Here is a 25,449-nt window from a genome sequence, read left to right as displayed (position 1 = left end):
ACAGTGCACTCCCTGCAGTGGATCCCTAAGCCCCACCTCATCAAGGGGTTTGGCTGCAGTGTCACGAGAAGACCCACAGGTCTTGGTCACTGCCTGGTGAACAAGCTTGTCGTTCTTGTCAACTCGCAGCCTGTCCACCGCAGCCTCCACCACATTAAGGGAACTGACTTGGTCCAAGACCTAGTAAGCAAGTCTAGACCTAAGCAGGCTGATTGAGGCCCTGGGTTCCTTCTGGGGTCCCCAAAAAGACTCGATGGCTGAAGAACAGTCCACAGGAAAAGCCAGGGTCTCTTCCTTATGATCATTATAATGCTGTACCATCTTAATGATATCTATGAAAAGCCTCCGCAATCCTGGGGCACTGGACCCTCGGGTTCCTCTAGATCCTGGTCGCATTCTCCTGAGACGTAAGCATGGACTGGGACCTTTCCTTGAAAAAAACAGCAGGACACCATATCTTAAAAATCCCAATCTTTTAAAGTAAATTGTATTTTTCCTAACTTTACAAACCTAATTCCTTGATAAGGTGGTCCAATTCGAGGATGAGAACAAAAATCTTGGCTGCATTGAACACAGACCCCTGGAGGAGTTAAACTCAGATCTCCCTGGGAGGAGGCTATCATGGATGGAGCCTCTCCGGTCGCTGAAAGATATCTTCTCTGCGACAACCTGGACGGAGGGCAAGAAAAGGAGGCTCTTCCTGATCCCTCTTGCTCGAGGAGTTCTCCTTTCATGAAGAGCTTTCTCCAGCTGAAGAAAACAGCACACCATTTTAGGAAGTCTTGAAGAAGTCCATTATCCATCATGTACATCAAAGTCGAAGAGATGCGGTGCTGCCAAAAGTCTTTTTAGAAAACTGTAGGTAAATTGAATAAGAGGTTTTTCTTCCTCATCCTCCAAGAGAATGGCGACAGATCACAAACCTCAGGTACCTTTGGGAATTTCTGAATTAAGGGATAATTATCCAATTTGTGCTGGATCGACTGAACAGAGGGTGCAACTGGAAATCAGGAGCAAGTAGAACCGAAATATGTTAATCTTCATAAGCTCAAACAATTCCTATCATTAGCAAGGGCCAAAGAAGCATCTTGCTGCAAAGGGAACAGATGCCAATGGGCACTCAGAATTTACCAAACCACGTGGGAGCCGATGGGTGCTCGGGAAAAAAGATGGCGCCTGGAGCCGACGGTAGAGAAACCAAAGAATTCAAAGAGGCGCCAGTGATGGATGCACAAAAGAAGGGTGCTTTTGGATAACCAGTCACATCAGAAGCAGCACCATCCCACTGAGAAACGAAGTTCTATGTCACTTAAATACTGTCTTGGTAAACGCATTGGAAAACGACTTCTTCACCAACGAAATTTCAGAATAATAAAATTACACAAACACTACAGGTAATGAACAAAGTTGGGCGTATGAACGCTGTAAAATGTTCCGAATCACTATCTCTTTCGGCAAGTCCTCCACAGAAGCCTGATGTGCGCTAGAAGAAAGACGAAGTTCTCTCAATGCCGAAGAAAATGCTTTTCTCTATAAAATTTTAGAAAGTTGAACTTAAAACTAACACTTTATACTGGGACAAAATTTCTGAAAATAATACTGTCCCAACAGGAAGGAAGATGTTCAGGAGAAGCCTCTTTAACCTTCTTAACAGGAACTGTCAACAAGGTTGAGACACTGTCCTACAATGTACTACTAAATTCAGAACAAGATTTTAGCATTAAAATGCCATTGGCTAAGGTTGGAGTCACTGCCTACTAGATGAAAGAACTTCCACTTCCATAGAGACACTAATGCTGTTGTTTTCAATATCCTGTTGACCAAAACAGGGCGACTGAGGGGGTGACTTGTTTCTTCCACTGACATTTTAGTTCAGTTTGGCTCCTCCCAGGAAATACCTTGAGTTTGCAATAAATGACATTGAAAAATCGAACTAACAATGTTCACAGGCCATCACCTTTCATTCACTGTGTCCAGTAGGACTTTTGACAGAAGCACCAATTTTCTCCCTCGGAATGGAGCCAGTAACCAAAACTCTGCTTTTCTATACGATTCAAACTGGTAAACTGTGGTACAGATTGAGACATGGAATCAGTTGGAGCAAAGGATAATGAATCAGATTATCAGACAAAGAATTTGACAAACCTGACTAGCTCTGACTTACTAAATTGTTAAAGCTTTTCTCTTTTTATTACTGTGTAATTTCGTCAAACCAAGATTTACATTCAAGGTATTCCACATTTTAGGATCCCAAAATCATGACACATTCATTTAATGAGCTCAAATCAGGGAACATATCTGAATGCAAGAGGTGTTGAGAAATGAGGGTCCAAACAGGCTTTACTCAGTCAAAGAAGCCTTTGCTACTGCAATACCTGACACTCACTTGAGAGCCATTGGACATACTGACAATTCCCCATTCTGTGAAATCCAAATAATTGTCAAAATCAGTAACCATGTCTTCAGAGTTAAAAATGACACTAGGAGTAATTGGAGGAAAAAACTCTACCATTCAAAGTGAATATAAATGCTCCAAGATCAACAGAGAAATAAATTTCAAAAAACCGCTGTTGTTCAGCCCTAACCACAGCCATCAATGCTAAGGCAGAAACATGCTCTTGAGCTCGTTTGCTAATATACTGGTTCCTTACTCATTATTGTACCCAAAAGTGGGCGGGGTACATTTTGACAAAACAAAAAAACCTGCAGTTTGCTGCAAACTTTCAAAATAATGTAATATTAGACCTCAGGTTTGGATATTTAGGAAAAATACAATTTACTTTAAAAAATTGTCATTCGTTCCTACACGATATGCAAACCATCGGTCCTTTACATTAGGAAGACTCACTGGTTGGAGGAAGGAATCTTGTGCGAGTCTCTTTGAACTGACTGGAGTTCTGCACACCTGGGTTACTCCTGGTCGAAAGAGTATAAGAACTGTGAGATCAAGTGTCAGTCGTCTGGACCTTTTCGAATGAGTGAGGAATCATAACTCATACGAAAACAGGCTGGGAAGAGTCTTATGAGTTGGAGGCAGTAAGGTAAAGAACTAAAAAAGGGTTTCCCTATTGCCAGGGTCTCCTTCCTCCCCTTGCCAGACGAAGGAGCAAGATTGCTTCTATGATTCTAGGGGAAAAAAAAAAGAGCGGGTGCTCGATGTGTAGACTTACCGCATCAAACCCCAGTTCCACCAAGTGTCAGTCAGAGTCCCATTCTCAGCCCTAAGGAAGAGAAGTAGGACGAGGAAGGCTGAGAGACCAGTCACTCTCGGAATCCTTCTCACTTCCGGAACCATACACCTTAGGCGAGATGCTACCTGTTCTCTTAAAGAAGCCTGACAAAAAAACACAACTTGTTGAGCAGTCACCACAAGACCAAGGAAAAAAGGTTCTAAGGGCCTGTGGGTAAAGACCCAGAGGTAGAAGACATAAATGTGGTCTAATGAGACCACATCTTGCTTCCAGACCGACAGAATCTTCTGGAATGCGAGGGTTGGACCAGGCCATTGACTGTGTGAGCTCTCGGGTGGAGTGTGGAGGTGTCGTCGTTGCCAGCTGTAGCGATCCTTCCGATTGCCTTACGAAGCCAGAAGAAAGACATGCCCTTATACACTTCTTCCTTGGGAGAGTCAGTACTAGTAAAAATGACATTTTTATTCTAAAATAATGTTTAACACATACTTACCTGTTAGTTACATATAGCTTTAGTCTTTGACGTCACGGCAAAATTTCAAAACGCGCGGCAGCGCCAGTCCGAATATCGGGTGATCGCCCTTACCTGCCCTCTGTCGGGGTACTAGGAACTATTCCAACATGCTTCAGAATAATTTGCCTACCTGTCCCCGTGGGGAGGAGGGTGGGCTTTCGTATATGTAACTAACAGGTAAGTATGTGTTAAACATTATTTTAGAATAAAAATGTCATTTTAACACATACAACTTACCTGTTAGTTACATATAGCTGATTGACACCTTTAGGAGGTGGGGCAATGACAGCTAAAAAAGAGTTGTTGGAAACATTAAGGTTATTAATGTAGAAAATTTCTTAGTTCCTCACCTGCTAAGGTAGCTGATTCCACAGTTACTGCCTCAGTAACCTGCTATCCTTAGAGCAACCGCGGGGTATAATGACCTGGTCGCAGATTGCTTAAGCTGGGTATCAGTCACCTAGGACATGGCCGTGACAATACCACAAGTATGCCCCTGCTCAGGGCGCAGCACAAACATCATGAATTACAAAAGGGTCACCCAACACCAAAGAAAAGCATAACCATAAAAACCAAAACCAACTGTGGGGTAAAACTATCCAACACTTACCCTCACAGACAACCGTAAAAAACCTTCACACTCCAAAAAACAAGTAAGTAAAGGTAGGTTAATCCTCCTTTACCCCTTTACCCATTACTGTGCCAGATACAACAAAGGGCCCTAACGTGCTGCACTCATCAAACACTGTCTGCACTTGCGAGAGATAATGCAAAGCAAATACAGACTCACATCTCAGTAGGTTGCTTGCACAATATCTTGAAGGGAGAGGTTCCTTTTATAAGCGAGAGAAGTAGAGATAGCCCTCACTTCGTGAGCCTTCACTTTACACATTTTCAAATCATTCTCTGAAATATTGGAGTGAGCTTCAGAAATCAGATCTCTAATAAAAAGGACATGGCATTCTTGGACATTGGTCTAAGAGGGTTCCTGACCGAACACCATAAGGAATCTGAAGGACCCTAATATCTTTAGTCCTTCGAAAATAATATTTCAAGGCTCTGACTGGGCAGAGGAACCTCTCCTGCTCCTTACCTACCAATTCCGACAGACTCGAATCTCAAAAGAGCGAGGCCACGGGTGCGAAGGGGTCTCGTTCTTGGCCATAAAAAACAGTTTGAAAGAACAAATTGCTTTTGAAGCAGAGAATCCTACTCTCTTATCCAAGGCGTGGATCTCACTGATTCTCTTAGCTGTAGCTAACAAAACTAAAAAGAGGGTTTTCCTCGTAAGATCTCTTAAAGAAGCAGAATCCATAGGTTCAAATTTCTCAGACATAAGCCACTTCAGGACTACATCAAGATTCCACGAAACAACTTTAGCATCTGACCTCTTAGAGGTACCGAAGGATTTAATAAGGTCCGTTATATCTTGTTATTAGAGATATCCAAACCTCTGTGACGAAAAACAGTAGCCAGCATGCTACGATAACCTTTAAGTGTGGATACAGAAAGGTTCTTATTCCCGAGGAACAAAAGAAAATCCGCAATCTGCGTCACCGGGTTCTGGAAGAGGAAATGTCATGATCTTTGCACCATGAACGAAACATATTCCACTTGGACTCATAGACCTTGATCGAAGATGGTCTTCTGGCTCTAGCGATGGATTGAGCAAGCTTTCTTCGAAAATCCTTTGCTTCTGAGTAGACGTTCGATAGTCTGAACGCAGTTAGCCGCAGACTTGACAGGTTTTCGTGAAATCTCCTGAAGTGGGGCTGTCTGAGTAAATCTACTCTGTTTGGAAGGCTCCTCGGGAAGTCGATCAAGAGATCCATGAGAACTGGGAACCAATCCCTGGAAGGCCAGAAGGGGGCTATCAACGTCATCCTGGTGTTGGAGTGGTGCTGAAATTTCCTCAACACCGCACCTAACATCTTGAACGGCAGGAAGGCGTAAAGGTCCAGACCCGACCAATTCAGTAGCATTGCGTCCGTCTGGAAGGATGCTTGGTCCGGGACAGGAGAGCAGAAGATTGGGAGCCTGTTCGACTTGTTCGTCGCGAACAGGTCTACCAGAGGTTGACCCCAAAGTCTCCACAGCGACTTGCACACTTCTTCGTGCAAAATCCACTCTGTGGACAGAACCTGGTGCTTCCTGCTCAAGGAGTCCGCTCTCACGTTGAGGGCTCCTGAATGAATCTCGTTAGGAGCAGAATCTTGTGCTTCTCTGCCCACAAAAGGAGGTCTCTTGCTACCTCGCTGAGGAGTAAGAATGAGTGCCCCTGTTTTTTTATGTAAGACAACGCTGTGGTGCTGTCTGAATGAACCAGAACTGTTTGTCCCTGTACGAATGGTAGGAAGTGTACGAGACTCAGGTGGATTGCTTTCAACTCCTTCTTGTTGATGTGCCATTCTTTTTCTGTCGCATTCCACAAACCTGAAATTTCTTTTACACCCAACGTCGCTCCCCATCCTACTTCTGACGAGTCTGCAAACAGTTCGTGGTTCGGGTTCGACGGAAATAGAGAGAGACCTTTCTCTAATTTTCTTGATCTAACCACCACCTTAGATCCTCCTTGATAAGGTCCGAGATTGGAAAGGAGAAGGAGTCTGGAAGCGTTTTCCTGTTCCATTGCTCCCTGAGGTAGAATTGAAGGGGCCTCATGTGAAGTCTCCCAGGGAGACAAACTTTCTATTGACGCCAGAGTTCCCAGGAGGCTCATCCAAGCCTTTGCGAACAGGTATCCATATCCAGAAAGTTCTGGACTTTTGCGAGACAGTCCGAGATTCTTTGATCTGACGGAAAAGCCAGAAAAGGAACTGTTTCCAGTCTCACTCCTAAATAGATCCTGGATTGTGAGGGAGATAGGTGAGACTTCTTCCAATTGATTAGAAGTCCTAGCTTCTGTGTCAAGTCGAGAGTTACTTTCAAATCCTCCAAGCACTGAGACTGAGACTGGGAACGAAGGAGCCAATCGTCTAGATAGAGAGAGATCTTTATTCCTCTGAGATGAAGAGCTTTGGCAACAGTGGACATAACTCTTGTGAATACTTGAGGGGCTGTGGACAGACCAAAGCACAGAGTCCTGAACTGATAAGTCTTCTCCTGGAAAACGGCGAAGAAACTTCCTGGGCGCGGATGGATCGGAATATGAAAGTAAGCGTCCTGCAGATCTATTGAGACCATCAATCCCGGACGAAGAGAATTGAGGACGGATTGCGTCGTCTCCATCGAAAACTGGTTTTCTCCACGAAAAGGTTGAGAGAACTCACGTCCAGGACTGGTCTCCAGCCGCCTGAGGCCTTTGGAACAAGAAAAAGGCGGTTGTAAAAGCCTGGAGAGTTGACTTCTTCCACGATCTCTCTCGCTCCTTTTAAAAGCATGGAGTCTACTTCCGCACTCAGAACCGAGCATTTTCTAAGTTGCTGGAATATGCTGTCAAAGCTAAAGGTTCTGTTGCAAGAGGGGGCCTCTTGAGGAAGGGGATAGAATATCCTTCCTTTAGCACGGACGTGGTCCACTGGTCCGCTCCGATCTCCTCCCAAATTTGCCAGAACTGCTGAAGTCTGGCTCCTACTAGTGCATGGAGGACATGCAGATCACTTTTTAATTGAGGGTTTGATAGCCTTGGAGACAAATCTTGCTTTGCCCCGAAACTAGATCCTGTACGGTGAGGGGCCTGCCACGAAAGGGCCTAACTTGACTAACTAGAGGACGAGTTTGCGCTGGCAGAGAAGGTTGAGGAGCTTTTGGTTTACGAGTGGATTGCGCCAAAAGGTCCTGTGTGGACTTCTGAGTAAGGGATTTCGACACTTCGCCACAAGTTCTTGAGGAAAAGGTACTTCTTATCCAGAGGTGCGAAAAGAAGAGCCGATCTTTGAGTCCTAGAAACTCCACGAGCGACAAAAAGAGCACCAAAGTTGTCGCTTCTTAAGAACTCCTAACGTGAAGATGGAGGCTAACTCAGACGCACCGTCACGAATCCCTTTATCTAAGCAGGACATAACAGAAGAGAAATCATCGAAATGCGCTCGAAAGACCAAAAGACTTTACCTTCCTACCCAAAGCGCCAATAGTCCAGTCCATAAAACTGATGACTTCCAAAACTCGGAAAACGTTCTTCAAAAGGTGGTCCAACTCTGAAGGAGAGAAGAAAAATCCGAGCCGAGTTCATCGCAGAACGACAAGTAAAATCAACGAGACTGGAGAAGTCTCCTGAGAGGAGGCAGAAGCTCCCAGAGAAAAAACTTCCCCAGTGTCGTAGCAAGCCTTCGTCTTAGTAGAAAGCTTGGAAGGAGGGAAGCAGAAAGTGGTTTTCCCCTGATCACGTTTGTCTTCCAACCAGGAGTTCATTTTCTTTAATGCCTTCTTGGCTGAAATAGAAAGCACTAACTTCATAAAGGAAGAGGTAGAAGGCTTGAGTCTCTTGCGTACTGAGAGAGAGGGGAAGCCGGGCCGCAGGTGCAAAATCCTCAGGAAAATTATCAATAAAGAAGTGAAGAAGCTTCTTATAATCCGACCGAGAGAGAGTCTGGTTCGTCTACAGGAAACTCTTCCACAACTTCTTCCTCAGACGAAATAGGAGAAAAACCTTCCGCTTGCACATACACATCTTGTGAAGGAGGAGTAGGAGCCTGAATAAGAGCTTGAGGAGGAGCCTGAGCCTGAGTAGGCGCCACAAGAGGAGCCTGAACTGGCGCCACAAGAGGAGCCTGAACTGGCGCCACAAAAGGAGCCTGGGATGGCGCCTCACCTGGCGTTACCTGAGGCGCTTGAGCCTGAGAGAGCGCTAAATCTTTATGGAGCGCCTGAGCCTGACTAGGCGTCTGAGCCTGATCCTGAGCCTGAACAAAAGGAGGATCAAGAGACACAGATCGAGGAGGAGCTTTCGTGCTGGGCGCTCCGAGAGCTCGAGACGAAGGAGGAGGCATCAAATACACTTCAGAAGGCTTTGCTGGAGAAGAACCAGGCCTTCGAGCCCGCCAAGAATGCTTCCAATTTTCTTGTGCATCGCTCGAAGAAAGTCATGAGTAGACGAGGATCCAACTGGGGAACGATGATCAGTAGAGCCAGGATCGTGATGAGGAAGAGGCGCAGAAGCCACAATAGGCTTTCGTGAAACCAAAGGAGAAACACCGGGAACGCTGGGCAATACCGAATGGGAAGTCTTATACCTCTTGCGCACATGAGCCTTGCGCCTGGGAGAAGACTCTTCTGACGACGAAAAATCTCTCCGGACTCTCCCAAAAACTACAGGAAGGCTGTGATAAGCGAAATGGCTTCTTCTTCTGAACCGCTGAAGGCGAAAGATTCCTGGACCTCTTCAATGGTCTAGACTCGTCGGAAATCTCCAGCCTCTGCGGCTAATCACTGGAGCTTGAAGAAAGACACTTCCTTGAGTCGCCTTTCCAACGGCGCTCTGAAACAGCCTGGGAAACAACAGGACTGTTCGAGGGGCGGCTGCTCGTGAGCAGACCCCACTCGCCTCCCTTGGACTTTCAGCATGTCTTCTCCCAGGAGCAGGGGAGCTTGACAGAGGCTTAGGTCTAGGAGAACGAGTAGGCCGAGCAACCACCTCCTCCACCACACTAACACTTTGCACTGCACTTAAATTATTCACAATATCTTGGAAAGAATCCATACGCTCATGAAGGGATTTCACATTAACGCCAATATCCTCCATGGCGCCCACAATAAGGTTAAATCTGGCGTCCATCTGGACTTGATACTCAGACACGGTAACGGGTTCAGGGATATCAGAGTCAGGAATAGGAATATTAGTAGCCACGGGGATATTAATAGAAGTTTCCTGCATAGCTAAGGGAGATTCCGGTTTCTGAGAGAGAGAAGAAGAACTTCTAGCTAAAAGCTTTCCTGGCTCTATCTTTCTCAAGCTTCTTTACATACTTAGATAGAGCCTTCCAATCTTTTTCAGTCATACTGACACATTCATCACACTTCCTCTCATATGAACATTCCTGACCTCTACAAGCCACACAAATTGAATGAGGATCAAGACTAGCCTTGACCAACCTCGTCTTACAGCCTTTGCTGCATACCCTAAAGGTATAAGACCCAGAATCTGACATAATTATCAGAAAACCTGACTAAATAGGTGACAAAAATAAACTGGCAAAGCCGCAAACCAACAAGAGAGTACTTCACCAAGTGAAAACAGCTCGATGTAGGCAGAAACAATGAAATTTCGCTCGAGTACCGACAACAATGTCGCCGGCGTGACGGCAAAATTATTCTGAAGAATGTTGGAATAGTTCCTAGTACCCGACAGAGGGCAGGTAAGGCGATCACCGATATTCGGACTGGCGCTGCCGCGCGTTTTGAAATTTTGCCGTGACGTCAAAGACTAAAGCTATATGTAACTAACAGGTAAGTTGTATGTGTTAAAAAGTCAATTACAGTAAACCTCCCGTATTCGCGTTCTCAAGATTCGCGGACTCACCCATTCGCGAGTTTTTCTATGGAACCTACCTAAAACATTTTCGTGGGAAACTCACACATTTGCGGGTTTTTCCATGGAACATATCTATAAAAATATTCGCGGGAAACTTCATATTCGCGGATGCAGACTTTTTTTCTTTTTCTTATAGCAATAGTATTCTGTATTTTCATATTTATTGTATAATAACATTAAATAATGATGTAAATCAATAATAATACTGTCCTCCAGTACTGTACATATAATAGTAATAGAAATTAAATAATAATATTATGTAATACTACACTGGGTACCTTAATGATAAATAATACAGTAAAGTTAAATCATACGGGTAGTAACTGGTGATGAATGTTGATTTCAGTATGCTGTAGATGATGATAATGATGAATTAGCTTTGCAGTACAATGAATGACGGGAGGCGCTGTCATATTAAGGTACTTGAACATGGCAACGAAGGTGGTACAGTAGGGCTGCATGAGTATTTTACCTTGTTCATGCTCAATGCAGGCGACCGCAATTAATGTCATGCTGTAATGGACTGCTACTTCTCTGTGACTTTTGCCCTCTCTTAACAAAACAATCATGTCTACAGTACTTTCTTCTCATCAGTCATTACAGTAATTGTAGGCTATTGGCCAGAGGCCTTAGAAGAAGCAGAGCATTCAGAGGACATCTTACTGCACGATTTCAAAAAATATTTTTAGGCCATAGTACTGTACACGCAAAACACACAAACGTGAGATAACAATAAAACGGGTTATAATGGGTCACTTGGCAATAATTTGCCGCTACGGTATACACATGGTACTACTGGTTGCGTGTACATACACTAACACTGATCTTCTGCGCATACAGTACGTACATTTCATTAAATGTTTTGTTGTAGGATGACTTTTAAATATTACATACAAAAAGTGTTTTAGGATGATACATAGTACAGTACAGTACTACGGGTAGTATGTAGAGCATATCTAAAATACATAAGACAAGAGGAATACTGCAGGGCATGTATGTTTACATCTGCAGTACGTAGCATTTTCATGTATGTACTAAGTATATATTAATGACTACTGTAAGTACATTTTGTAAGTTGAAAAACGATTTACTAATTTTCAAATATTACAGTACTGTAATATATTAACGTAAACAGAGCAAAATTTCAATAACATACATTTGTTTTTCTTAAAAGTGCTTCACCCAAGCCACCTCTCTGCAAATACAAGGAATCGCGATGCTGGACGCTGTGTACCCAGGACCAGTGATACTCGACACACTATTGGCTGTCATCTGTAAAGCAGCCAATCCAGAAGCACCATTCATTTTCCTTGGCGCTGATTGGCTGAACATTCACAACCAACTCGCGAACACGGAATTCTGGGAGACCACTCCACGGCATCCTCCTCAGATTGTGCGTATAGTTCGCAGCATCCTACCGTGTGAAACCATGCATCTGTCCGTTTTGATTTTTTATCTTTGTTCGGTCCTAAAATGCCTCCTAAAAACCGCCCTGCTCCTTCAAAGACTTCTGGCAAAGAGTCTAAAAGAAAGAAGACAGTTATGAAACTTGAGGAGAAGGTGAAACTTCTTGACATGTTAAAGGAGGGCAAAAGTTTTGCCGCGGTTGGCCGCCATTTCAGTGTTAATGAGAGCACATTGAGATATATCAAGAAGAAAGAGGCAGAGATATGCAAGTCTGTGAGTATGAGCTACTTCGGTAGTGCAAAGACAGTTGCAACAGTGCGGGATAAAACAATCATGAAAATGGAATAGCATTATTTCAAAGATTAATACAGTAATAAAGTAATAATTTAATGTATATTTGATGTAGGCTGGTATTTTTAGGCACAGAGTACTTTGGTGTTTGACCTTTCATGGTAGACTGGTAAAAATATACGTAAATTTTTTTAAATATGCATACTTTTTTTTTATTTTGTCTCTCTTTTTGTGAATTACATACTGTATACATAAATACCAATGGTTCCCCCCAAAAAGAAAATGGGACGGCTTATAACTGTATGAAAGAAAATGTGTGTGGCTGAATACGTAGGGGGGGACTGGATTATTTTCACCTACAGCTGTAAGCCATACAGTACGTACGTATAAATGTAATGATAAAATGTTTAAGATGGCTTGGAAATTATACTGATAGTATCATTTTAAAGAGTACTGCAGTAATAAGGTAATAGTTTAATGTATATTTGATGTAGACTGGTATTTTTAGGCATACTTTGGTGTTTGACCCTTCATGGTAGACAGGTATTAGCGTTTTTAGAGGGGCGTTGTAAGCATTCGCAGATTTGACCTATTCGCAGTGGGGGGGGGGCCCCCAGCGAATAAGGGGGGTTCACTGTACATCCAGGTTAGGGATGTTGAGCCTTTTCGGAAAGTACTGCAGCACCCTAACAGGACAAAGCAGCAAATGATCTGGCCCACTGATTACAAAGTCCAAGGAGGAGGAGATCAAGAAGGACTCAAACCTGGCAATAGATGCTGATGCATTTGGAGTTCGCTACCACATCTGAGACGGAGTCAAAGCATTGATCTCCATCCCATGTAGGTCCATGAAGATCGTCCATCCTCTACGCTAAGGCCGGAGCAAGATGAGAGATCGTCTTGAGAGGCAGATCTCTGTCTGACGACTCTTGCAAGGGCGCGTACGAAGCACACGACAGGAGCTCTAAATGAGAGTCACATGCCACCCAGGGACCTGAAGCCCCTGGGACGGCAAGACAGATAGAAGCTTCTCATCAGTATCTAAATCTTGACTGGGAAGAAAAAGGCTACTTTCAGATGGAAGACTAGGCCAGACAGGGCTGACATCTTTCACAACTGAAACAGAGAAGCAACCCTCATCGGAAGAGACAAGGAAGTCCTCGACCTGCTGAAGAGTGGCTCTGACCAGAAATAAGTCCCGTCAACGACATCAACCAGCAAAGACGGCTCCAATCCCTGGGTACTGATGCAGAGATATCCAGTTATCTCTGTTGCCGCTTGGCTGGCGAGAAGCCTATGCTTGCAAGGGAAGCCAGATAGTCTCTAGTCGTGAAAGCACAGGGATTGTACTGCCTGAGGAACCGCTTCATGTGTCGCTGACACAGAAGGTCGGGTTGGGAAGAACTCTTCTCAGTGCCTTGGAAGCAGAGCTAGCAGGTTGGGCAAAAGGCAAAGTCTTCCAGCATTTATCTAAATTCGGGGTGAACGACACTTGCTGAACACCTTGCAAATTAGACAGATACGAAGGGAAGATGAAGATGTCGAGATTGTCCCACTGTACCAACATGCATCACCGTAGCGGTCCGTGGGTCTGGTACGATCAAGCAGAAGACCTGCAGACTTTTGCTGAGCCGGAAGGCAAACAGAAGGAGGGGGCAAGTCGAGCAACCTCTCTGTGATGAATTGAGTGAAGGGAGCTCTCTGTTCCCATCGCTCGATGCCAGAGGCTGAGCTTGTCTGCCAATACATCCCATTGCCTGGAATGTATCTGGCTGAAGGCTCCAATTTAGTTCACTCCAGCACCTGCAGTCAACTGAAGTAACAGGAGGGAAATGAGACCCCCTGTTGTTGACACAGGCAATGCCACTACTGTGGTGTTGCTGCCTAACAACACTCCACAGTATCTAAAAAACCAATCCTGAAACTCTAGGAGGGTCAGGATACTGCATCGAGTTCCTGGATGTTGATGAGAAGGTACTTATCGTCTCAATTGTACACCTCAAATACAACAGTCTTACAGGCGTGCACTTCCCTGGGAGGTGCATCTGAGAACAGAAGCATGTCACAGGAGAATATGCAGACATATTCACAGGTTCCTGTCGATTAAGCACCAGCCTAAATCCTCCCTCATTCTTCAAGAGAGGAAAGGATTAAGAATTGGAAGCAGATCTTCATTCTCCGTGAAGAGAATCGAAGGCGAAGCTGGCCCTGAGGGGACAACTTCTGCAGCGACGACAGGATACCGAAGATGACCAGCTCTAGCCGGGCTGGCTGCTCAGGAAGTCAGGAACACAGGAGAGGAGATGGAACAGAAGTTCGATGAAAGGTGGCTGAGACCCGGAGGAAACAGATACTTCTCCTGAAGAGTATCCACTGCCAGGTCTCAGCTATGTTGCTGTCATAAAAGTCCAATGACTTGACAGTCATTCCTTCATCAACGCACCAGCAGGAGGAGAATGCCGTTCTGAGCGTTCTCCCTTCCTCTCTTCCCTCTTCCTGACAGAAAGAGGTTGAAAGAGACACACATATGCACACTTTCTAAGAAGAGAATGAGGATGGCTGTGTGTTCTGCGAGCGCCCTTGGAACCTGAGACTTCTTAGGGACTGAGGAAGGGCTAGGCTGCCATTGTCCAGAGGACAAGGCAGCTGCCCTGGCATGTTCCTTGACTACTGCTGTATCTACCTACTCTCTGCAAAAGAGGGGGTCAGAACCGAGTAAAGGTCCGTTCCTGAGGGAATGTGATGACTCAGGACTTACTACACTGGGGATGGGAATCAGGAGTGTCCCTCTTCTAAGCACCAGAATTGCCCACAGGTTGCTGTCTGGTGCTGGGTAAGTGAACCCACCCCTACAATGGAACAGTCTCTAGAAGGCAAAATCCTCTTCAGGATTAATTGCATCTGAGGAGGCAAAGCCTTGAAAAAGTGAAGGAGACTACCTGGAGGGACACCATAGTGGTGTCCTCTATGTTCGCCATCTCTTGTTGAAAGAGGGAACACCCTTTACGGCAAAGAGAAACAGCGAGAGATCCAAGTCCGGACGAGCCAGAGTCAGGACAATCTACTAGTTGGCATATGACCCCTTCGAGGCAAGAAGAATCGTTTATGTCGAGGAAGAGGGAGGGGAAGGAGCTTGATTGGGTGGCTCGACCAAAATGAACTCCTTGTCCAGGGAAAAGGCATTAATCTGGTCGAGAAAGCCCTTATAGCAAGCAAAGACTGTGGCAGCCCCAACAAAACCCCTGCAAGGAGCAGTGAAGAGTCTTCACAGGGGATGGCGTGGTCTTCTCCCGAGATCACTGTGCTGATGAATCGGTGTGAAGACCTCTTCCTAGACACGACACTCCTGATCTCTTCTTATTGGAAGGATAGAGGATAACCTCGCCAGAACCCAGAAAACCATCCTCGACTACTCGGATGTACTGTGAGCTGATCCGAGAACCGAGCCTGAGACGTAGATCCTTGTAGCAGAACTCTGATAAGAAACAAAACATGTCAGAGTCCTCTCTATCCAACTCACATCCCCCAGCAGCCACTTAAAGGGTCTGAGGGAAGAGGAGAGAAGAAAAAGCACTCTTACCTGTCCTGCTAGAAAAACCAGCAGGAGAGGCCAACCATGGCCGATCATCAACCAGAGGTAATGACAGCAGCATGGAGGAAGGACAGCGCTAATACCATGGCGAATCGCTAACCTGAAGAGAGCAAAAGTTCACTGAAGGAGTCTCCTGAAAGTAGGAGAACTTCAACAGCAATCTGTTTCTCCGAACCGAGCGACCCGAGTTGATCATGTAGACGCAATCAGGGGCTGGGCATGCAAGCCAAACTGATCACGTAAACACGATCACAGGCCAGGCGAGCAAGCTGAGCCAGTCTCGAAACGTGATCAGGGGCTGGGCGAGCGGGCCAAGCAAGCAGGGCTGAGTCGAAATGAGCCAGGAAAGCTCGGCCGTGAACTAGTGCTATCCTCAAGACATGCTTTTATCTCCTCCAAGGCCGAAGCCCTTCGTGAAGAAGGTTTAAAGGGGACTCTTGTCTGCTAACCCGAGTGCTTGAACCCAAGGGTCTGAGACACGAGTTTCAGAACTGATCGAGCACTCAAAATGAAGCAGGCAGGCAGTGTCGAAACATCTGAATGTTTCAACACCTTCTCTCGTCCTGTGCCTGAACCAGACCGGAGAGCAACTCCCTAATACTGGTTTGGGGAGTACCCAAGATTTCGCAGATTCCCGAACACTCGACGACTCTCTAGTCGAGCGCTTGTGATCCCAAGGAATCCGACACAAGCGCTCAAGATTCCAAGGGGTCCAAGCACTTGGCGAGACTCCCGAATCTCGTAAGAACAATCATCGGGAGTAAGCTCCTCTTGGCTTCCGAAGACAACCAAGGAGGGACAGGAACAGAGTCAGTCTCAGACGCAGACTTCAAAGAACCGGAATCGAAAGTGTGGCCACGAAAGGTTGCGCACTTGAGGACCCCGAGACCCAAGACCCCAGTGGGGAATGCGAATCGGTTCCTGACCCCAAGGGCCGGAAAGAGCCAAACGAGAGAACGCACTGCCTTTCCAAAGAGAGGCAGTCCCTCAAAAGTCCTGCACAACCTCTGAAGGGAACCTCCTCCTTGCCCCTCCAAGTGTTTGAACCCTCAGAAATGAGACACTAGGCTGGGAACCTGAGTGAGCACTATTTTGGAACTGGCCGAGTAATCAAAACTCAGTACTGGCAGGAGGAACCAAGGCACTTGCATGCCTTGGTTCTTTCTCTCACCTCTGCCTGAACCAAGATGGTAAGAAGTCTCTCCGACATCAGTTTGGGATGCACGAGACTCTGAAAATTCTCAAGCACTCGGTGTGACTCGACAAAGTCGAGCACCCGACACAGCACCAGTCTAGTAACAGAACTCTTAGAATGGTGATGGGAGTGCAACTTAAGTCTGTGTGCCCGTGACTCCTGAAATATAAGACCCTCGGGTAAGCGATTCAGTTCCTGAGCCCAAAGGCCGGGAAGAGTCGACAAGGGATCCCAATGCCTCCCCATGAAGGGCGACAGCGCCTTAGAAGCCACATGACAGGGCTTCTTAGGGGAGGGAGAGGCAGCCTTACTCTTCTTCAGCCACTGTTTCGAGCACTGTTTTGGAATGAGCCTCAGAAGAAAAAGAGGAGAAGGCAGCAGAAGACGAAGTCGAAGATAAAGTTAGATAAAGTTGAAGAAGATGACTACATCTCACAGGACTTCTTCCTTGATCTCTTCTCCCACATCTACAGGATGGTGGTCAGGAAGCTCAGGGACCGCTGGGGCAGCTAAATCAGGAAGCGCAACAGGAGCGGCCCAGGCAACAGGAACACTAGGAGAAGCGGCCCAGCCGGCAGGAGCTTCGGAACGTCAGCAGTGGCAACCAGGCAGCTGGGGCAGGAGGCACAGCAGGAGATGCCCAGTGACTGGTTGTCAGGGCAACAGGAGCAATCAAGATAGGAGACACAGCATGAGTAGACAGGACCATAGATACACGGAAATCGTAGACACCAATGTGGAGGTAACCACTGTATGTGGTTGTTCCCAAAGTAACCACTGTATGAGTGTCACGGGGAAGCTCCTGAAGGCTAAGATATCCAACAGTGAGGTATCCAGACATCTACTGCTGCACCTACAATGCTCACTGTCAACCTGAAGAAAAAAGAAACAAGCAAAGAAGATTAGTAGAGGGAGCTCCTCACACTCCGAGGGGAACTGTCCTATGAAGCGAGAAGCAGACCCCCGAGAAGAGGTTGCCTGAGCGGCCCCCACCCCACTGTGATCTTCGCCTGACAAGCGAGAGAAGAGGGCGAAGGAGAGACAGCAAGGAGGGAAAGCTTACTGGGAGAGAGAAAAGAGGACAAAGGGGCGCAGTCGGAAGCAAAAACTTTCCGACGACACCTGGCAACTGTCCTCCGAAGTTTCCTCCCAGCAAACTCATCCACAGCAAGGCGATGAAGAGCAACACCAAGCATAAGCCAGAATAGGGATATAATCACGCCCTTGTACAAGCAGAGGGAGTGAGGTCCAATAAAACAGGAGCAAAATTGTTACGCACTTGGCTGCTGACCCCAAGACACACGCCGAGGGATGACAGCCTACGCAAGGCTATTATAAATCGTGGGTTTGTATATTAACAAATATCAAACACACACAATATATACAGATAAAGATAAAAAGATCCCACCAGGAAATAAAGAGCTTAACGACAGCCAGGCAGAGCTAAAAAAACACATCTGCAGCGCATGACGGCCGAAAGCAAACTGGAATGTTTACATCCAGGCAGGCTGGTATTCCCACCTACCGGACCATAGTTACTGCCTAACCACCTTGTTTAAGAGTTTAACAGCCGTTTCAGCTTCACCGTAAGTAATTTCCTAATGTAAAGCACTGATGGTTTGCATATCGTGTAAGAACAAAGTAACCACAGAATTTTCTTAAAAATAATCTCATTATGTTTCCCACACCCCAATTACTTTCGAGGTATTAATCTAACCTAACCCAACCAAACCTAAGGGCATGGCAAAAAAACCTGGAGCTGGTGCAATACTAGCATAAATCTCAGGAATTTGCCTCCCAGTCCTCCCATGTCACTCCTCCACAGGAGAGGGACACTCACCAAAGCCCCCTGACAATCTCTCAACCACTCAATGTATGTCCTGTCCAGTCTGAGGACTAAGCCAGAATGTATGCTTCTGTGAACAGGCTGGGATGGGAACAAGAATGGTCACGGTCCCGAGCCCTGGGCCTGCCTGGCTCCTAGCTCCCGGCAAACCCTGAGGAGATGGAGGGGACATAGGGATTGCAAACACCCTTGCCCAGTAGGTGAACAAAGCTGTGGGCTGTCAACTTCTGGTGACGACGTCTGTATAGGCCAGGGAGAGCAGTCCCGCTTATGCCAGTGAGGGCAGGAGCTGTCCCAAAAGCGTGCTCCAGCCTTTTTAGAAACCGAGGCTCCCACAGGAGAAGAATGAGTGGGGTACCTCCTCTCACCTTGCTCTGGTGACCGGGCCACTATCCAAGGACCCCTGGGCCGCTCTCTTTGAAGTGCGGGAGGGGGTGAGGGAGCACCTTCACGCTCTTTGCTCACCTTCTCTCACTGGGCCATGCTGAAAGCTGGGCCTGGGTTTATAGACTGGGGACCCTCGCTGACCCGTGCAGGGCTGGTACCAGTGCACCATGGGTCTGGAGAATCCCAGGTAGTGGTTGCATCCAAGCACTTGGCAATGGGACCAGTGATACTTTGCATTACTGCTAGTGAGAGACTCTGTGGCCCTCTATGTGGGAGAAGGGTGGCTGCTGGAAGCTTTACTAGACTTCCTGCAGGCAGGCGAGGCAGCCTTCCTCTTCCTTCACCTGCTAGCTATGGAAGTAGAGGAGGGGGTAACAGAACCCAATGATGATAAAATTTTCGCTCTCTTCTTCTTGCCAAGGGCAGCCTTAGACAGCAGCATGTGGAGAAGGACATCACCCAATGACAAAGCAGATGGAAGTACCTGGGGGCACATCACTGAAGCCCTGTGAGGAGTCACCAAAGATGTGGGGGCAGTTCTCAAGCCAGTGGATACTGTAACTGTAGACGTCATCATTGTTACAGTCAAAGCAGTAACCAGAATGCCTTGCACAGCCTTCAAGTGATCAATTAATACAGACACTCGGCTCCCCCGAGAGGTCTAAGGAGGGCCAGAGCTCCCTAGGCCTCTCGGCCTCCTCAGCACCTGCAGCAGAGGTCAGGTTCAGTGAGGCAACCTCCCTACACCACGAGAATATGTGTCTACCTGAGGACAACTCCTCTGAGCAAAGAGAAACCAGGCTGGTCATCTCCCCCCCACCCTCGATGGCTCTCTACCGATATAGCAGTAGGAGTTAGTGAAGGGGAAACCCCTCCCTTGGGAGTTTAGAGGTAAGAAGGAACAGGAGAGAATCTTCAGTGTCACCAGTGGAGTACAGTATTGCACTCCGATGACACAAAGAAACTTTATTCTCTTTCTTCCTCCTCCTGGCAAACCTCACCCAATGTTTAGAAGGCAAGACTTGGCACTCTGAACATGGACTGTTCTGGTTCCATTCATGCCTATGGCATGAAACACAAGGTATGAGGAGCAACCTCAATATAGGAGAGGAATAAGTAACATGGCAGGTTCCTCCATGAGCAAAGCCTAAGGACGTGGTTTCCTAGCCACAGTAAGCTCATGTGGTTTCCTATCCACAGTAGGCTAAGTAATTGAGGGGCTTGCATAATGAAAAACAACAATCACACAATATATTTCAAAATCAACAAAAGGAAAATGCATAAGAAAGCAAATGGCAGTCGAGCAGAGAAGCACAGCGCCAAAAGCAAAGTGGTGTGCAAACTGATATACAGTATAAGTGAGCAGGGCTTTCCCCATACGGTACTGTCAGTAGTCAACAACCTTATCTGAAACTTAAACAGCCATTCCAGCTCACGTTCCTGAGCTAAATCCAAAACAAAGAACGAAGGTTTGAATTTATGTAGGAACAAATGTAAAATATGAGAAAATGTGTATTGAACTTAGAAACACAACTTCTTGAGATTATGTTGGAAGAGGAGGTGAGGTTCCCCTCAGATCCTGCCTCTACAAGGAACTAAGAACAGTGACAACCCAAGCAAATTGTCCCTGATACAATAGGAACTTGTGTGTGACCTCCCTGAGTTTGCTTAAGCAAGAATCCTCATACAAGATTCTTGTTATTGCCATAAACCATCAACTCTGCTACTCACTCTCTGTTTGGGAAAGAGGGTAAAAATCTTGAAGTTCAGCACCACTGACCTCAAGAAAGAAGGTTGTCCTACGGCCAAAACTGCAACAAGTTTGCCAGGACAGGCCAATATCCTAATACTGTATCCAGGTTACCTATAACAAAAAGTATAAGTTGACACCAACACAGACTTTGTTTGACCTTGGGGAAAGGTGATTGAGTCCCGACCAAAGACCTCCCTCCCAGTGAGTAAAGCTGAGGTATTACTGAGATGACCAAAATGTTCGTATCTGAAAAATACCCATCCTTTTAGTCACTCAAAAGAAGAGAGAAGTCGCTCCCCATCGACGTCTAGTGCCAATCTCCAGCATTACACACACCCACTAAGGGTGAGGTCCCATTGTGAACTGCTTCCACTGATTAACATCTCATATCTGCCAATAAATGCCTCTCATACAAAATTCAATTATTTATAGGGACTGAGAGAAGTAGTAACTCATAACCTTAAGTTAAAGAATATGCCAAGTGGGAAAGAGGGGATACCCCATTGCCTGTTAGGACCCAGTGTATATGGTTTTACCAAGAAAAATCTCTGTATTTTACTTTTATAATTTAAGGCACTCTATGTTCCGCTGGGATGGGGATGTTGCTCCCTACCCCAATAAAGACCAGAAGCTATATATAGGTTAGGTTAAGAAGCATTCCTGTCTTTCACTCTGACTTACGATGCTCTAGGTCAGCTTAGGTGGGGTAGTTCAGCCAAGCCATACAAGAACCCCAGTGCCCTTGGTTAGAATAAGTTAGGGAAAGTAAGTTTGGAATGCATCCCTGTAACTGGCCTTATGACGTCTTTGTACTCCATAATACTTTGTGATTGACAGCGATAAAATTATGAATGACAACTAGACCATCAAGGCTCTTGCAATTCACTTATTCTCAAGCCCTGCTAAAGGACTCTGTTTCCAACTAGAGTCCCCATTAACTGTTATATAGCTAGCCTATACTGTGGGTGGTAGGGGAAACAAAAAAGTGATTTTCACCAGCAATTTTTATCAGAAATGTATAAACATGATAAGCAGTGCTAAGAGAACCTGGGTCATGTCTATGGACAAAATTGACAGTAAAACAGTAGGCTTATTATCCAACTGTGTGACCTACCAGCTCCAGGGCTAAGTCTGCATGACTGGCATTAATGACAACAGACAGCCTAACCCCCAAAGCCAATAGAGGAGCTGCAGTACTGTGTTTATGAATGGCCACATCAGGCCAAAGAATAAGTCAGCTATATATCTAATATTGAGACATGTCAGGGGTTCAGGAGGAAGCAGAGCAGCCCCACCTCCTTCAGTCAGCATGAGGCTACATCAATCTAGACTAAGAGTTAGGTTACAGCTCATCCATTTTATTTACTTCTTCTTGTCTTCCAACTTGAAAACCTGGTTTTACCACTGCAATACCAACTGTTGTCTTAGCACGGGGCAGGTCTATTGAAGCCTACCAGTTTCACCAAGCTTTTATGACGAGAATGAACGTCACGTTTGTCAGTGCATCAAGCCTACGCAGACGAAAATATTTCACTTTTAGGCTACAATTACCCTAGTGTTACAGCTAACGTTCACCCTGTGGGTTAGGTGAAGCACAGCCTGGAAAATCTATGGTAGGCTATAGCCTACTGCCACGATCAGGTTTAGTACTTGAGGCTCTGCTCACAACACATCCAAGTTTCCACTTTTTTTTACCTATAACCTAAACACTATGAATGGTTTGAAACACACAATAACACACACTCGAAACCTTCTATTTCTTTCACTTCATCAAACATGGCCAAACGTCTACAGAATAGAATGCAGCACGAAATAGGGTCGCAGCAGCAGCAGCCTGGCCTTTTCACATAGCCTAGGCGCAACTCTCAATAACATCACGTATTTTGGTTCTAGAGTGAACAGTGTTCTGCCTAATGAACCTCCTCTGGCACCATCTAAATCATCCAACATTACTTTCACTTACCAGTTCCCCGAAAAGTGCTTTTAATCCTAGCTCATTGAAAGGGTAGGGGGAGGGGACGTTATTAGGCACAGTGTAAACAAACAGCAATATGGCGACCAACTGACAGCCACACGGGACGGGACGGGTGAGAATCCATCGTGAGATTACCAGAGCCACACCACCAAACACCTTTGGCTAAAGCGCCTGAAAGCTCGACCGGTGGTGGCCCATGCTCTTAATTAATATTAATTTTCTTCAATCTTACGGTATTCTTACACCAGAAGTTATGTTAAAACCTTCATTTCTTGTTTTGATTGTTAGCTTTCTTTGTTTTTGTTTGTAAAAGTTTACAGTTTTCGTAAAGAGAACCTTGCCGAATACTGTGCCGATTTTCATATGAATGTTTATAATACAGTGACTAAGACTGAGTACAGTATAGTGGCTGCTGATGGGAAAATGCATAACAATTAAAGAAAAAACGTTGTTTCAGGCATGAGTCTTTAGAACTAAACAGAGCGAAAAAGACGTAAAGGGGGCAAGTATTAAGGGTTAAAACTTAAATTTGCGAGAACATAAAAAAAACAAAGAGCCATTGCAATCACCGCCATTTGATAAGTAGGAAGACTGATTAAATCAAATTAAGGAAATCCGAGTAGCGGGAACAGATATGAATCAATGTTCAGAAAAAGGGCTCCCATGTGGTTTCAGTGATTGTGGACTGGCTCATTCTGTGTTTTAGGAACAAACTTGAAAAACTAATCGTGACTCAATTAAGCACCAAATCAGGTTAGGGCCGAACGTGATTGCGGTAAGAATATGATGCGTATATTGAATATGATGCGTGATATTGTATATATATATATATATATATATATATATATATATAAATATAAATAAATATATATATATATATATATATATATATATATATATATATATATATATATATATATATAATATATATATATATATATATATATATAATTACTAAAAATGCAAAGAAAACGAAGTGTACAATTGACCCGATGCTAATATTTGAAATTGTTGACATAACCAGATTGTGGGTAGTGTAAAATAAGAAATAAAGATACTGTAAGCACTAATGCATAAAAAGTGGAAATTAGAAAAAAAGGAAAACTAGGCTCACAGATAAAAGGTCAAACGATGAAGAAAGTGATATAAATGTAAATTGTAGAAGAAGAATCAAGTTCGAAAGAGAATCGTAATCGGCAAACTGGGCTGATCGTGGGAAGCACCTCGATCGAAAGGAAGTAACTAAGAATCATTTGTTCGTTTTAAATGAAGCCAGTGTGCTGAAGAGGGCCCTTGCTCCTCGGCAACCAGGAACAACTAAGAATCAATTTGGAATTGCTAGCGATTACTGTGAGTATTAGTTTCACACTGGGTGTGGCAAACAGCACCTTATTTAGCCTAGCTTTCCAAGTGATCGATTTGTAACATTAACTTCGAGACGAGAAAAACGGAAATGACAGAGACATTAAATTTGATTGACGCCATACAGATAAGGGGAAAGAATGCTGCAAATATCGAGAAAATTGTGAAAAGTTATAAGCCGATGGATTTTTATTGAGTGATTGTTCACATGTTACGACAATGTGGCTGTCATACTGGGCCATCTTTCGAGCGTTTAACTGAGCATTTTCTGAGCAAAAATCAAAAGCAGTATTTATAAACTGTGAGAACAGTAGTCTGAACTTGGCACGAATTCATGCTTCATGGCAAGACCATATAATTTTTAGCTTTTTGGTATAGATGACACCATTTACAATTTTTTGCTCATTCAACAACAATAACTGCAAACAGCTTGAGATTTCTGTTAATAATAAATCAGAAACACAGTGTCGTAAAAGAAAAACTAGATGTACTGTTTGTAGCTTTGAGAGCAACCAATGAGAATGGGAGCGCGACAGACAAAAAAAAGGTGTTCATGATATTTTGAAGGGCATGCTGACATTTAATTCCATTGTACTTTTACATAATAGGAAAAATCTTTCATCCTCTATTAGGCGCGTGCGGAAATATCTTTAGAATCCAAAAACTGATCATAGAAAAGCACACTGATAGCGATTTTTTAAAAAAGAAATGAAGAAAAGCACAAGAAAAGTCATGCCAAGAAGCACCTAATACGGGCAAGAATCATTGAGAAACATGGAGATTGTCCATCGAGGGGGAGGGGGGGGGGGGAATACGTGCCGAGGAATACCAGGAGAAAATGCCGGTAGCTTTCGTGCGGGCCGGACGTGTCTTTGAAGTGCTCTGCGTAAAAGTGCCTGACTTGCGCGATGTTCAGAGTGAAAACGAAAAAGAAGAAGGAAAAAGAGAAAATAAGTACTATAGAAATTAAATCAAGTAAAGGGAATATCAGTCTATCATACGAACATTTTCTCATAATTATCAATGCAGCACGTAACGATGCAACTCTGAAGAAAGCACTGGAGAAGGCTGAGTTAACCCCAATCGAGAAAGAGTCAGCAACCTGCTGACTTTGCTCTGGAGAAGTAGTTGATGAAGGAACGTGCTGTGATACTTGTGACACTTGGTTTCATTATGGATGCTCCGGTATAGAGCCCAGATACACACCCATACTTGGTAGTGAGAACGTACTGTAATCTGTAATAATTGTAAGAGGCCTGATCAAAGAACACAAAAAACTCATCGAAGATGAACTTGAAGAAATAAAAGAAAACACAGACATTAACAAAGTTGATTCAGGATTCGGTTCAGAAAACTAGTAACGTAATGATCAACATAGATGAAATCCAAAACAAAATTGACAATGTTGATGAAGGTGTAAAGAACATGACAAACATGGAAAAAAAAAGAAAAAAAAAGTGCTTCTGG

General features: G+C 44.9%; 1 protein-coding gene across 3 annotated transcripts in view; it reads right to left on the bottom strand.

Annotated features, from left to right (window-relative positions):
* Positions 1–22,983, bottom strand: part of LOC136842602 (unconventional myosin-XVIIIa-like) — a 1,295,621-nt gene extending 1,272,638 nt beyond the window's left edge. For all 3 annotated transcript variants that reach the window (XM_067110180.1, XM_067110181.1, XM_067110182.1), the window contains exon 1: positions 22,609–22,983. The gene's annotated coding sequence lies outside the window, so the exon portion shown is untranslated. The remainder of the gene's footprint in view (positions 1–22,608) is intronic.
* Positions 22,984–25,449: the final 2,466 nt, after the last annotated feature.

This window comes from Macrobrachium rosenbergii, chromosome 10 (genome assembly GCF_040412425.1).
Source record: "Macrobrachium rosenbergii isolate ZJJX-2024 chromosome 10, ASM4041242v1, whole genome shotgun sequence".
NCBI lineage: Eukaryota > Metazoa > Arthropoda > Malacostraca > Decapoda > Palaemonidae > Macrobrachium > Macrobrachium rosenbergii.
This window is presented reverse-complemented; position numbering and strand designations above follow the sequence as displayed.